This window comes from Anopheles gambiae, chromosome X, assembly GCF_943734735.2.
Source record: "Anopheles gambiae chromosome X, idAnoGambNW_F1_1, whole genome shotgun sequence".
Lineage (NCBI taxonomy): Eukaryota > Metazoa > Arthropoda > Insecta > Diptera > Culicidae > Anopheles > Anopheles gambiae.
In genome coordinates, this window is record NC_064600.1 from 23,288,121 (window position 1) to 23,304,104 (window position 15,984).

At 44.4% G+C, this 15,984-nt stretch overlaps 1 long non-coding RNA gene across 1 annotated transcript; it reads left to right on the forward strand.

Annotated features, from left to right (window-relative positions):
* The first annotated feature begins 9,284 nt into the window (after positions 1-9,284).
* On the forward strand, positions 9,285-15,966 carry LOC133391097 (uncharacterized). The gene is made up of 3 exons (XR_009764590.1): positions 9,285-15,111; positions 15,187-15,259; positions 15,336-15,966. It is a non-coding gene; the product is annotated as an uncharacterized LOC133391097 (long non-coding RNA).
* The last annotated feature ends 18 nt before the right edge of the window (positions 15,967-15,984 follow it).

The window sequence follows — 15,984 nt, forward strand, 5'->3', positions numbered from 1 at the left end:
TATTCATACATCCACGCGACAACTTGCACGCTGATCAAATCCAGATTCGAACGACGGCTCTAGCCAACGCGCAATGCATCAAGCAGCCAAAACAAAACGGGAAGGAAAAAAAAACAATAACCAAGTCAAGCACCCAAGGCAAGGTCAAGCATTCGCCAATAACTGCTGGGAGAGAAAGGTGGGAATGAAGGAGGTGAGGAAGCAACGTCACTCAAAACGAATATGATCTGGGTGAACGGATAAAGAAGACAGTAGATAAGCGATATCACTCCCGCTACCATGTGAGAATAGCGAGATGGATCGTACGGTACCCATAGAGAAAGAGTGAGGGGGAGAGAGGGTATCGACTTTTTGAACCACCTTTTTATGGCCATTGTCCTAGACAAAAACCACGAGCGAAATACTCCAGAAAATCTGCTATAATTGTGGCGTTTTTCGTTTAAAAAAATTTCGCTTCGTCGTATATTGACTTAACTGCGACGACTACCCGACGTCGGGTGAACGTTCACACTTGAAATTGTCGGTTGGGTGGTTTTGCCTCTCAACCAAGCCATTCATTTGGGGCCAATAGGGGATGGTGCGTATGTGTTTGATGTTTTTGCTCTTACAGTATTCGGCAAACTCTTCGCTCGCAAATGGTGGGCCATTGTCAGAGCGAATGGATTGGGGATAAGTCTGTTCGCAAAAAAAACATTTCCAGAGCTTCGATTGTTTTGGTTGCGTTCGTATTTTTCATTTCTATTACTTTTATAAACCGACTACAATAATCAACTATGACAAGAAATGTGGCGCATTCTTTGGCAGAGAAAAAGTCAATTCCAATTTCTTGCCATGCACGTTCAGGCATCTCTTTACGTATCATCGGCTCCGGAGGGTGTTCCTTTCTAACGGCCGTGCAGCCAACACACTCTTGGACTGCGTCTGTCACATCTCGGTCCATACATGGCCACCAAATCTTTTCTCTTAAGTTCCTTCGCATCGCAACAATTCCAGGATGTCCCCGATGCGCAAAGGTTAATGCTCTCTTTCGCAACTTCAATGGTAGTACTATGCGATCTTCTCTCACTACAACCCCGCTGCGCAAATTCGAGCAGTTTCCAGCGCAGGAAATGTACCAAAGCCTGCGCTGGCCAGCGCAGATTTTGGCTGGTCTCCCGCGCTGGACTTCAGCGATTCCTGCGCTGGGTCGAGCAAGTTTAGCGCCATCTGTTGGCGAAATGGATGAACTATTAATGGCGGTGGAGCAAAAAAAAACGGTCAAAAAATTTAAAATGATTGGCGCCCATTTTCTCGTCCGCTTCTTCTCCCTCCTCCCTCACCCTGCCCAGCCTTACTTGCGCTTCTGCCCGTGCCTTCCGCCGCCAGCTGATTGGTTGCTGTGGTGTATGCGTTGGTTCATATATGTGCATTGCGGTTGTGTATTGTTATTGGTGGGTGTTAGCATTTATTAATATGTGTGTGACTTTGAGACGCTGTGGGAGAAGCTGGATTGGGATTTGAAGTGTTATCGGTGTATTGATGGTTTATTTTATTTCGTGCCGCTGCTGATGAGACCATTCGATGCCCCTGCCAGTTGAGGGTGATGAAGCCTATTTAAAACAAGCGTAGCAGAACGTCTAACACTAATCTAATATTTTTTTTTTAATTTGAACATGTTTGATGCTTCAACGACCTTCTAAGCATCATGTAGCACAGTATATAGCGGTTATAATTTTTTTTTTAATTTGCCGAAATCTGTCTCGCGTTTTCGGGTCTCGTCACACACACGCACACACACAGCGCGGGGAAAGTGATCGTTCACTCTATCATGTCGCGATTCCCCACCCCGCCCGGCGCTAGGGATGAGGATGCTACAAGAAAGCTGAACCAACCGTTCTACCGATAAGGTAGCCGTAATCGATCATGCGTGGAGGGGGGGGGGGGGGGAGTGCGTGTTTGCGCGACTTCGGGGGTGCGTGCTCGCGAGCGCGCTTTCGTGGGTGCGTGCTGGCGTGCGCGCTTTTATGCTCGCGGGCGCGCGTACGTGCGTGTGTGTGTGCGTGCGTGTGTGCTGGCTTGCGCGCGTTCATGCATGTGTGCGCGCGCGCGCATGTGTGGGTGTGTGTGTGTGTGTGTGTGTGTGAGTTTGCGCGCGCGTGTTTGTGTGTGAGTTTGCGCGCGCGTGTTTGTGTGTTTGTGTGTGTGCGTGCGTTTGGAAACCCCAAAACTATTTGATTCTGATGCGTACATTTTCATCCGCTGCGGCTACAAAATACCGCGCATTTTCGATCTCGCTACCTGAGAGACAACACAACCATTGGCATTGGCATCTTTGCGATCGGCTCTGCTGTTGGGGGTTTTAAAAAGACACACGATGTAAGCAAACGTGCGTGTGATATGTTGCACATTTATTTCTAATTCAGCTAGCGGACGCAAGTGAAAACAACATTTTGAATTGAATCCATTCAAAAGAGGATTCTTGATTTGTTTATTACGGTGCGCGTATGGTGCTGCACCTGTCCGTCCAGAATTTGGTGGCTCGTTGGTTTGGAGTAGTTATCATGACGCCGATTGACCGGCAATGCCTTGGAATGGGTTCGGATCGGTAAGTTCATGTTTTGGTCGAGTGCATTCCGTGCATTTGTCGCGCCACAGCGGTAGACTCGGCAGCAACAAAGTCAAAACAAAAACTTTCCCCGAGTGTGGACTGTTATGCTAAGTTTTTCTTCTTCTTCTTAGTATTATTATTATTGGCGTAATGGCCTACGCGATCATGCCGGCCTTTTCAGGACTTGAGTACCGCGTAGCCGGATAGTCACCCCTTGCTACGGCGGACGGTTCATACGCGGTTAGAACCCACGACGGGCATGCAGATGTGCGGAATGATTGCGGTGCCGCGGGACCGCTCCTATTCAACGTGCAACTTGCATACTGCCTCACTGTCTCCTGCTCGATGCAAACTTTGCAGGCAGGGGGAAGAATGCACCTCCACGATAAAAAAAAACACGGCCATGAACCAGCGGCGGACCTAACGATAGGCGGACTAGGCGGTCGCCGAAGATCTCTAGTCTGTAGTATCCCATATGTCTACAAGTGGACAGAATATTAGCGACAAGGGCCCCCGGAAAGATGGTCGTTGGGGTTCCGTGGCTGGAGAAACATCTGCACCCCTCTCCTCCCCTCCCCATGGCGACAACAATTTTAGGGCTTGTGACCGATGATCATAGGGGTCCCGGTCATTAGTTATAATTACATTATAACTCATTATTACAGAGGCCTCAACTCGTCTTTCCGTCTAGGACCCCCGAAAACCAGCGCCGGCTGAACGTGTCAATGCGAATTAGTGTTCAGCGCGTTGCACAGCAAACCCTCCAGCGTAAATTAGCGATCCCTTAGTCATTTTTATACTGCAGTGTTTGAAATCATTGCGATTTTTTGGTTTGATTTGGGAAAATGCAACTTCATCGCCGCAATGTTTGTTAACGGCATTTTTAAGCGCCACAACAGCTCGCGAGCATTGACAACACGCGAGAAAGAGATAGCGCTATGGAGGGAAAAGCACGGACGACGGCTGACAGCGATTGGCCGTCTGACGCACCAACACATCCAAACCTTCGACAGCGCGCTCAGTCGAGGGGTATGAGGCGGAGCCAGGGACGGACAGCTCGACGAGCTGCTCGACAAATTTGCCGTTGGAGAGAAAAGGAAGGCATGATAAAATTCTCCGAACGCCTTGATTTCTTCCGTCGCTTTGCGCAGCGGGATGCCATCAATTACCGAAAGCTCCTTTTCAAACGCCTGGTACAGTATCGGACAAAATGATAGGGCATTGGTTTTTTCAACGCACCATGCACCCGTTGGGACAGGTTTATGTGTGATTTGTATTTGTTTGTGTTTGTGTGTGTATGTGTGCATGTATGTGTGTGTTTGTGTGTGTGCATGTGTGTGTGTATATATGTTTGAGTGCGTATTGGTGTGTGTGTCACAAGTATGTCGTTTCGTATAGATTTGTTTGTAGTTTTTTTGGGTTAGGTTTTTGTTGTAATTAGCAGGACCACCGCCCTCGCGAGCAGTGATCCCTATTCAAAAATACAATAAGCTCAATTCTTGATCTTATTGCCGTCGCCCACGATGACATTTATCATACGTTGACGCATCGACATCACCAGATTCTGGATCGTTTTCGGTGGAATTTTGCTCCACACCTCTTGCATGTGGTCGAAGAGTTGATCCAGATCTTCCGGTATGTTTTTACCCAGCCTCTTCTTGAAAATTGCCCAGAGGTTCTCAATGGGATTGAGATCCGGGCTAAGGGCAGGCCACTTCATTGTTTTGACATTGTTGTCAGCAAGCCAAGTTTGGACAGTCCCGGAAGTATGCTTCTAATCGTTGTCTTGCATAAACATCCAAGACTGAGGAAGGTTTTTCCTAGCGTGTGATAGTAAATGAGTATCAAGAATATCTCGATACCCAATCCGATTTGAATTACCGTGGATTCGAACCAACGGACCCATCCCATAGTAGGAGAAGCATCCCCACACCATGAGACTACCACCGCCATGCTTGAAAGTTTTGAAGCAGTACTTCGGATCAAGAGCACAATTAACAGGGCGCCGAACCAACCTGCATCCGTCCGACCCCTGTAGATTGAATTTCGACTCGTCTGACCAAAAAACCCTGCGCCAATCCTCTTCATCGAAGAACATGTGCTCAATTGCAAACAACACCCGTGCGTTTTTATGCGCAGGTGTTAAATTGGGCACTTTGAGTGGCACTCGCGCGAGTAGCCCGGCACTGACCAATCTTCGCTGCACTGTTCTCGGCGTCACCGCCAATTTCAGTCTACCTCGGATCTCTGGTGCCGAGCTAAACGGATGTTTCTTCGATATATTAACAATCTTACGGTCTTCCTCCGCCGTGGTCTTCCGAGGACGTCCGGGTGACTTGCGCGTTTCGGTTGTCCTAAGCGCGTTCGCCACAAAAGTGCGCGATCGTTCCATCACGAACTCGATCGTTCTGCGCTTAATGCCAGCAGCCGCCATTCGCTTAATGATATGGCGCTGATAATCGGTACAATGTTTACCTCGACCCATTGTAATAAAAATTGCTTGCTTAGACCGTTAAAAACACGCTGGTTAAAAACTTGGACACGACTGATGCCGTGCACTGCCTGTGTTCTGCTTTTATACGCCATGAATCACATCGTTGTCGAGCAGCAAAAAAAGCGAATGGATAAAAACTATCAATGAGTAAGCAAGTGATCATCTACCCATTCAAAACGAGAACAGAATACTGCCGCGCTCATGAAACAATGCGCGCAGAACTTTCAATGGTGTGCACTGGCAAGACACCTGTGAGGGAATGCCGAGTTCATTGCTCTTGTGCGCATTCACATTCATGAAACAGCACACCTGCGTTCTCGTCCGAGGAACAAGCGCTGCTGTTGATGCAATCGTTAGCTTTTATCCAAGTGTGAACGCACGCTGTTTCACAGGATAACACACAAAATCAGAATACTTTCAACGCAATATGACATCATGTAAAGCTACGTTTCTTCAGACACAAACCCGCGCACACAACACACACACACACACACACACACACACACACACACACACACACACACACACACACACACACACACACACACACACACACACACACACACACACACACACACACACACACACTCACACTCACACTCACACACACACACACACACACACACACACACACACACACACACACACACAAACACACACAAACACAAGTAACGTGATAAAACAAGTGCGCGGTGCGATGAAAAAAACAGGCCCTATCTTATTGTCCGATACTGTATCTAAATAATTCCGGGGACCATTGTTTTGACTTTAATGCTTCAATTACAGCCGTAAGTGTTTCGTCATTGACAGTTTCCTTTTTTATTTCGTCCATTCTGATGGCCTAGTCTCCTGGATTTATCGCAAAGAGATTATTTATTATTATTTTCCTCAAATGATTTACCTGGCTCAGATACCAGACGAGACATTGTGTCTGATATATTTGTTGACCCAGGAATGTATTTTTTTTTAAATCATATGGTTGCAAGTGGAGAGCCCAGCCCTCTGCCCTTGAACCGGCTCGTCGTCCATCACGATGCTTACCCCCGTGTATAAACTCTAGGGTTTTGTGATTCGTGAAGATTTTGAATTTAATTCCGAAGAGATATAAGTACCATTTTTCTACAGCCCACACAACTGCGAGTGCTTCGCGCTGTGTTGCGGGTATACACGTTCAGCTGGAGATAGGCGTTTGGAAGCGAAGCTTATAATTCTTGCCTTATTCGTATGCCGATCATTTTGGGTTAAAACCGCCCCAAGGCCAACAGGCGATGCATCCACGTATAAGGCTGTAGGGTCTTTAGGGTCAAAGAACCCCAGTTATCTTACATTATTACATAGCTCGAGACGTAAATCATTAAAAGCTCTCATCTGTTCTTCACCGAATACTGTTACTTCATCACGAATAAACTTTCTTAGTGGTTCTGTCCTAGAGAATAGGTTTGGAACGAAGTGACCCACAAAGTTAAGAAGTCCTAGAAAACTACGTACTTCTCCTTTTGATGAGGGGGTACGAACATTTTTAATCACCTCCACTTTCTTTTCAGACGGACTGATGCCTTGGGTGCTTACTTCGAATCCAAGTATTTCCAGTTTTTTTTCATTTCATTTATTAATACAATATCCGCCATCAAGGCTAAATAAGGCAGACTTAAAACTAAATAAACCCTAACAAATAAAGAAAATAATTCATGAAAAACTAAGCCTAACTAAACTAGTCTAGACCTAGCAAAAAAAATAAAGAAAAATACATAGGTAGAGCGTAGAGACTATCAAAACTTAATGAAACATAGAAGAATAATTAAAGATAATTAGAAGAAAAAATACGGTTACGGAAAGAGTTGAGAGAGGAGTCGAAATCAAAGAGATCGTAAAAGTGGTTAAACAACCTGAAACAGGATAGAATAGGATCATTGAAAGTATAAAGAGTATGACGTGTTTCAATTGACAGAGGATCACGTGGACGAAGAGAACGAGAGGGAACATACAGCGAGATGGACGAGAGTAAATCAGGAGCATCAGTAGCAGAAAGTAATAAGCCACCAATAAAACATGCCTGAGACACTTGGCGGCAGAAGCTTAAAGAGTGAAGATTGAATAACTGCAATCGCGTTTCATAGGGAGGTAGTGAGGCAGCACCGAACAAACGACGAAAAGCAACCCTGGTAAAAAGGCGCTGAATGCTTTCAATTCTCGAACAGCCATCAACAGTAGGAGGATTTCAGATTATGCTAGCATATTCAAGAAGAGGCCTTACCAAAGCACAATAAAGGTTTCTTAAGAAGCTTTGATCTCTAAAAATAGAGGTAAAACGTAAGATAAACCCAAGGGTTCGATTTGCTTTTAGTAGCACCTCATCAAGCTGCAGTTTAAAGTTAAGACGACAGTCAAGTATAATACCAAGGTCACGGATGGACATAACACGAGAGAGGGAAGCGCTAGAGAGAGTATAGTTAAATAAAATAGGAGAAAGAGAGTGAGAGAAAGAAATAACAGAACATTTTTCGGGACACAGGCGAAGTAAATTGGATGAACACCAATGAGCAAATGCATTGAGGTAATGCTGAAGTCTCAGACAATCAGAAGAAGAAGACACAGGTAAAAAGATTTTGATATCATCCGCATAAAGGAGATGACCATCAGGAGGTAAAACATTACAAACATCATTGATGAACAAAAAAAACAGAATTGGACTTAGCACACAACCCTGAGGGACACCTGACGTACAAAAAAACTCCTCAGATAAGTACGACCCAGTTTTAACCCTGCAAGATCGATTACTTAAGTATGAGGACAGCCAGCTAATAATGCCATCACCAAAACCAAGTTTAGATAGTTTAGCTAATAGTAAAGAGTGGGGCAAACTATCAAATCCAGCATGAAAGTCGGTGTATATTGCATCAAGTTGGGTACCTGCCTCAAAAGATCTGAAAATATTGGTAACAAAAGACATAAGATTAGTTGAAGTAGACCTACTAGGCATAAACCCATGCTGTTTAGGGCTAATAGCGGAACTACAACTATGAAGTATGGTTGGAAAGATACATAGCTCAAAAGTTTTGGCTGTGGCACATGTTTGAGTTATCCCACGATAATTAGAGACAATGCTACGGCATCCCTTTTTGTGTACCGGAAAAAGCCAACAGGATTTCCAAAGAGCAGGAAAGACCCCGAGAGAAAGTGAAAGGTTGAAAATTTTAGCAAGGTGTGGAGCAAGCACGTCCTTACAGTTTATTAAAACTGAGGCAGGAATGCCATCTGGACCAGGAGTGAAAGAACGTTTCAACTCAAATAACACCTGTACAACTGTTTCAGAGCTAACTGAAATATCAGAGAGATTAATTAAGTTCTCTGGCGTGTAGAGTAGCCCACCCTCGATAAGGTTAGGGTCACTAACCGGTGGCTCAAACTAGTGATGGGCAAAACGGCTCCGAAGCCGGAGCCGGCTCCGACCGGCTCCAGGCAATTTCGGAGCCGGCTCCGGAGCCGGCTCCGCACCAACGGCTCCGGATCCGGCTCCGCTCCGACGGCTCCGGAGCCGGCTCCGCTCCGACGGCTCCGGAGCCGGCTCCGCTCCGACGGTTCCGGAGCCGGCTCCGCTCCGACGGCTCCGGAGCCGGCTCCGCTCCGACGGCTCCGGAGCGGGCTCCGCGCCAACGGCTCCGGAGCCGGCTCCGCACCAACGGCTCCGCTCCAACGGCTCCGGCGCCGGTTTTAACACAAAGGACCAAAAGAACTTTTTCAATGAAGTTTCAATCGAGGTAATCCGTAAATTGCGGAGTAGGTCATGTTTCAAAGAATTTATCAAAAAAAAAACATCGATTAGTTTTGAATATTGTTAAGAAAGACGAGACTAACGAATGCTACACAACGTCATGCATGCCAATACTGCAATCATATCGTGTGTTAGCTTCCACACGTGCGAGAATATATATTCATTTATGGAACGGAGGCGTGAGTGTAGAGCCGTTAGTCCGGAGCCGGCTACGGAGCTGTTGGTGCGGAGCCGTTGGTGCGGAGCCGGCTCCGGAGCCGTAGGTGGGTGTGGATGCGGAGTCGGCTCCGGAGCCGTCGGAGCAGAGCCGGCTCCGGAGCCGTTGGTGCGGAGCCTGCTCCGGAGCCGTCGGAGCGGAGCCGGCTCCGGAGCCGTCGGAGCGGAGCCGGCTCCGGAGCCGTCGGAGCGGAGCCGGCTCCGGTAAAAAGTCGGAGCCGGCTCCGGAGCCGTTAGTCCGGAGCCGGCTCCGGAGCCGTTGGTGCGCTCCGAAACGCCCATCACTAGCTCAAACATTTGGGAAAAATGGGCAGAGAAGAGTTCACAAATCTCAACAGGAGTAGAGGCAGTTAGAGAGTCAAGTACCATTTCGTTAGGTAACGTATTGCACCCTCTTCGTACCCTAACAAATCGCCAGAAGGATGCTGGATCAGAACGGAAACGCGATTGCAGTCTACTCGTATAGGCCTCAAAACGAGCCCTGTTGTACAATCGATGCGCAGAGGCTCCAAACACGTATTTACTCTTGTTTAACATGGCATTATTGTTTTCAAGTACTATAAGAACATGCTGCAATCTCTTGTCATGTTTTTCTTTAGTGCGACCCGAAACAACGATATCGACCTCTTCAATGGCATCAAGCATGTTTGCCATTATTCATTATTCATTATTCAAGCATGAGTGTTTCTAATAGTCTGATGTACACAAAGGTTATCCGTATAAAAAATATTCGACTGCATGTCCTCGGCGCGGACCAGTGTGCTTCGAGAAATGTGCCGCAGATTCAGCATTGCATCCGATGAATTCAGGTATCATCAACGTTTTCAAGCATCATACCGCAGTCTTGGCTTTGGCTAAGACAGATTCGGGAAGGGGTCCCGCGGTCTTGACATAAAGTGTGAAACCCTGTAATCTGAGTTTGAGTAAATAATATGAGTTTGTGGGATTGAGACTCAACATTTTCCATTTGCATCAACAGCTCGAGGGCGCGATGCCACTCTTTCCATTCACGACGTAAATCATTGGCATCCGCTTTGTCGTTCAACGCTCCGGACTAGCTTTGCCAATAGTTAATACAAATCCTTCGGGTTAATAACAATATTACACCCATCACGATTATTATTCAGGACCAAAACAAATCCTCCGACCTCACTCTCGCCAAGCAAACCAAGCAAACAAAAAAGTGGTTTTCCTAACCTCACATTTGTTTTCCATCTTCCTGTTACGTTCTTGAACTAAATCACATGGAAAATTTACCCACACTTTCAGTATGTCAATGTATACGTTATTAAGCAAATGATTATGGCCATTGAAAATATAACCAAATATTAATTAATTTTTTCTTTTTTTTTAGTACTCAGTAGTTTCTTATTTTACAGTGAGGTAATTCAACTATGCGTCACCATCACGTTGCACAACTCAATTTATCTCTTTTGATATGTTGTGAACTGCTCTTTGCACTTATTATTTTATTTAAAACATATAAAATAAATAATAAAACACAATGAGCAAACGATTAACACTTTAAAATATACAAGTACGGTGGCCGCGCACCAGCCGCACCGAGCGCCCCTGCCGAGGGCTCCTGCTCGATCGGCTCGCTAACACACTCTAATCGTGCGCTCGGCACACACTAAGCCTTGCGCTGCTTAGTGTGTGCGACAGTGTGCGTGACACACTGTCGTCCTTCTGGACGTTGCAGCGGTGGCAGCGCAACTGCCACGGCAAGTCCAGGGGTCGGCACGGCTGCCCACAACATGATATTTTGTCAATTTTCTTACTGGTTCTGTAACTGTCCATGGATTCTCTATTTCTTCAATTACTATACAGTAAACTAACCATAAAAATCCTACCGGCTGCCCCAAAATTGTTGGGTTCTCTAGATTTCCAAATCACTCCACCTCAGTGTAGGAGTTGAGAGGCGTATAGCAGGAATTAAATATCCAAGCGTCGCGGAAAGGTCAGAAAATATGAGACGGGAGGAAACTGTATTACCTAACGGGCAGCGCATAGAAATTTGAAATAAGGCGAAAGACGGAGAGAGACAGAGAGAGAGACCAAACAAGCGGTGATATTGTTCAAATTTCTGCAAGCCGTAGACTTATTTTAGGCAGCTTGAGGCGAGCGCCAAAATTAAAATCTATTTACCCAGAGATTCGATCCGAAAAGAACGTTCGTATAGCATTCGCTCCTATTTATAATCTTTCGGTTTACCGCCATTCCGTTTCCATCAAACCTTTTTCTATCGTTTTGGCCGATTATCCTTCGCTAATATTTCACGCTTCCGATCTCTCAAACCTATGGCATAGCTCTAGCCATCCTACACTGTCAGTGCCGCTCAACTCTGTTCGTAACACTGCAGTTACATTTTTTACTGAAAGCTATTGAATAATACATGGTTTTGTCGTTTCACTGAATATCAGTAAAACAAATCACTGTAAAAGCAGCCTTTTATTCTGTCATTAGTAGTAGTAGTATTTGTTTATTGAATGCAATTATTGCGCGTATCGCATTTTTCCTATAATTTTTAATGGGTCCGTCAATTTAGACTGTCCTCATTGTTCTTTAATATTCGTTATATATAACATTAATGGAGTGCTATTTTGCTAATTCTAGGAATGGTTTTTGGGTGATAGTGGGAAAATTATCACAAAAACCCACTGAAAAGTTTTATGTAAGAGCTAACCTATAACTATCTATGGCCTAAAGTAACCTATCTAATCCTACGTAATAACTAACTAAGAATCATAGCACTAGCTGTTGTATTAAGCTGTTGGAACTATTACGGCACTAGTTTGTATAATTGTTGTATAGCTTTTCAATATGGACATTTATATATTCAGTGTTCTGCCTACTGTGTATGGAAGCTGTTCTATACCATGGAGGAACGGTAATGATAATTTTTAGAATCTTATTCTGTAATACTTGTAATCTCTTTTTATGGGTGGATGCGCAAAATGTCCATATGGGGGTAGTCAAAAGGGGTCTGTCAAAACGACATGCCTGAGCCTCAAAAGAAAACATAATGCGATGCCCGCTTGCTCGTGATGAACAAAAATTTGATTTGGTAACCGCTTACAGACACCCCGATAAAATTTTAGGTGCGTATTCGACTTGCGGGATAGTTTTGGTTGAGAAAAATCTTCACACCACTTTGCTATTCTTGTTGAAATTTCGTGATAACCGTGAGTGCATACCAAATCAACAAACTTGTTTCGACAAAATACAGTTCACATCTGTATAAAACTTTATGAAACAGATATGAACATGAGCAGAATAGACTGCCACCCTGCGCATCAATAAAAACCCCAATTTCAATACTTTTTTTTCGCCAATTTTTAATCGATATCAATGACTAAACAATCAGTAATATCAGAAAGGCTTTGTGGTATTTTCAAATTGTGGGTACTATGGATACAGCTTCGAAGAGGACTTTCGACACTTGATCGTCTAGGCGATCATAAAAACCTTTAGGACGTTGGAGTTTAGAGGGCTTGCCTTGGGTAATTATATTCCTGCAGTGCAGGCTTACCTTGGGTAATAATAACATAAGTGAACTCCTTAAATGAGAAGTCGATAGATGATGGATGGGCTTAGTCCTATCCTGACAATCCGAACAAATCTGACTCGTCATGATCGGAGTTGGTTATATTTATACTCAAAAAAGTTAAAGGTCGGAAAGTTGTCGTTTTCGCTAAGCTAGTTACGTGTGTCTTTTATTGACAAGAACGAAGGTTCTAAACGATATTTTCTTTCCTACTTTACAGTTTCCAGCTCGTGTTGCATAGTACGGAAGATTTGATTTAAAATCGTCATCGTGAGCATAACATGAAAACAATATTTCGCTTTTACGTTGGTGTTTACCTTTACAATGAATACTGAAGTACTGTTTTGCTTCGAGTTACGGCCACTTCATTTTCAATCGGGCAGAGCGATAACTTCTTGCACGCGGGAAAAACAATATTTTCATTCGAAAGTAACTGGAAATACCCTGTATTGCAGTATGTTTGTCTCAAGTGATCCGCGGACCACAGGTTGGAGACAACTGTTTTGAATCAGCTGCTTTCTAAATGATCAAGCGCTGAGGGCCAGGAGAATGCATTTTTTACACATACATTATTATATTATTACAGTTAATACACAAAATAACTGGTTTATGATATTAAACAATGTGATTGGTTATATTGTTGTTTTTCTTAAATTATTATAGCATCCAAGCAAGTTTCAAATTCATTTTATTAAATTACAATTACTAAAATTGATTGTAAAGATTCTTCAAATGAGAGTCAACAGCAGAGTGTGTAAAAGTCATAAAAAGTTCCAAACAATTAAGCAAAATCGCAATATCGCTTCTTAATGTACCCTTCCTTCCATGTTGCAAATTGTTTTCAGGATATATCTGAAGATGGTACAAACACCTTAACAGCTGAAAAATTATCGAGACAAACGTACAATCGTTCAGTACTATTATGAGGCCACGGACAAGAAAGGCCAGGTCAGACAAATTGATAGCGCATTTCCTTTAAAAAAAACTCCCATGTGTGTAACCATTGTTCTCGTAAAATCAACAGTCAGGTTTTTATGGAATTATTCGTTTCTATTTTCTAATTTCTCCTCAAATTTGACCATATTGATTGGTCGACAATCCATGTTATGGTGATCAAATTTGGAGGAGTTCAACGATATGAATTGTCATATTAAAATATGTTCAGTTAATTTTTAATGAATAGGATCTTCCTATCTTTCATAATCGCGCAAATATTTTCTCGGGCCTGACTGCATATTGTGGCGGGCAGGACTTTGCCGATCGATTTCCTTTCCGTCGACCCTTCCAAATTTGACCCAAACCCTTCAACAGCTTGCCTTTCCACCATCACTTTGTCCAGTCCACAATTTTGACTGGGGCCCCAAAAGTAAGCCGGGCACGAGTTCTTAGTTTTTGCGTGATAAAATAGAGACAGGCCAAATTAAAGAGCGCACACATCGACATCGGAATCGATTCTTGAATGAAATCTCCACAGATAAAAACAGCGTGCTTGGTGTCAGCCAATTTTTCTTGCTAATTCCTACGGCTACGAACCGTTGTGAGATCGGGTTCGGAGCCTTTTATTGTCGTATGTGTTGTTTAGGTAGCGCAGGTGTAGCCGCGACTCAATGCTGTCACGTAACTGACAGCATGTGATGTCAAAAAGGCCGGGAAGGACTTCGGCAGCGATCGGGTGATCGATCGCTGCGACTCGGTATCAGGCTGCGGACTAGGATGGTCGTTGTTTTATAAATGTTGTAAATAGAGTATAAGTTTTATGAAGAGCCCGAGTGTGCCGTTTTATTTGAGTGTGTCAAATGTACGTCCCGTTCCGAAACACAACAGTATGTGCATGTAGTTTACGTGAGGCATCTCTTGTAACGAATTTTCGCTTCATCCAACTCGTGCGTAGCGTTCAATGCATCTGATAAATAAAATAAATATGCTTCTAATAGGTCTGGTAGTAATAGTAAATATGATTGTACACATAAACCCCGGAGGGGAGGGGGGGGGGAATGGGGGTATATTGGGTTGACAACACCAAATGGAAGGGGCCCCTCAATCGACGGGATCATCAACGGGGCCCCAAATGGCCGAGGCAATGGAGATTGTTCTTCGTATTATGGCTGTGTATGGCTGTATGTAGACCCGACGGACAAAGAGAACGGGGTAGGTATTTCAGGCGAGGGGTAGGTAGAAACACGCGGTGGGAGCCCGGCCCTAGATCGGATCCAAAGTCCGTTGTTTTGGGCTCGAAATTAAAAATGGCGGATGGAGCGCTCCCTGGGAGAGGAGTGCGCTCTCTCGTTTGCATTCAAAATACACGGTACGCTCTCTCGAATTCGCGAGGTTGTTTTCTTTCATTGTGTGAGTGAAACATCGCGGATCTTGCAATGGTGTGCGTGTCGTAGCTTGCTGCGTTTATTCAAAGCTGTCAAATCAAACTCTGTTTACAATTTCATATCGGCCAAATAGTCGGAGTTATTTGAATAGTGGAACTGGAAACGGAAACAAAAGTTAGTGAAAAACATTACAAATTACTTTTAGTTTAATGGTTTACATGGAAGAATGTTGACTAACCTCTAATGTAGTATTTTACAGCCGTGCATCGTTTGTGTGTTTGCAAAACAGTGATATTGTCCTGGAAAGTAAGAAGAAGTAAAAGTGAGTAATTTTATTTGTTACTATTAGAAGGAAAGAAATGAGTTAAATATGTTAATTAAACATTCATTTACTACAGATGTCGACACCCGCAAAGCATTTGTTTTGTGACCAAAATATGGTGGAATCGCAAAATGAACCGCTGGAACCTGCTGTGCCAGTTATAGTGCATGGACCAACTGTTATGCCCTTATCTAGCGTACCAACTGGCCGACCAAGATGCAAAGTGAATCGAGCTAATCGAGAATCATCCGTAACAAGTGTTGCTGAAGTTGTGTCTCCTGTTACTACGCATTCTATCGGTAACATATACGGAATGCAGCCATCGACGTCGGCAATCAATGTGAATTCTGCTGCCTCATCCGTTGTTCCTTCGATTAATTTGAATACGGCAGCTTTGCTTCCTTTTGGGACCGTGATCCGGACCATTGCACCATCCACGGCAGGTGCTGTAACATCCGTAGTAGCATCGACGGGAAAAACACCAACGTCAGCCACGTATAGCGGAGGAATATATGGCTTGCAGCCTTCGTCGTATGCTGCTGTACCTTCAAGTATCTCGTCGGTTAGAATGCCTAGGGCATTTATGTTTCCATCAGGAAAATGATCCGTTTCCCTGCACCAACGGTATCTGTGCACGGTTCAGCAGCAGTGCCTACGTCGGGAACAAGTACGGCATGGCATATGCAGCCATCGACGACTACTACAACAGTAACATAATACTCTGA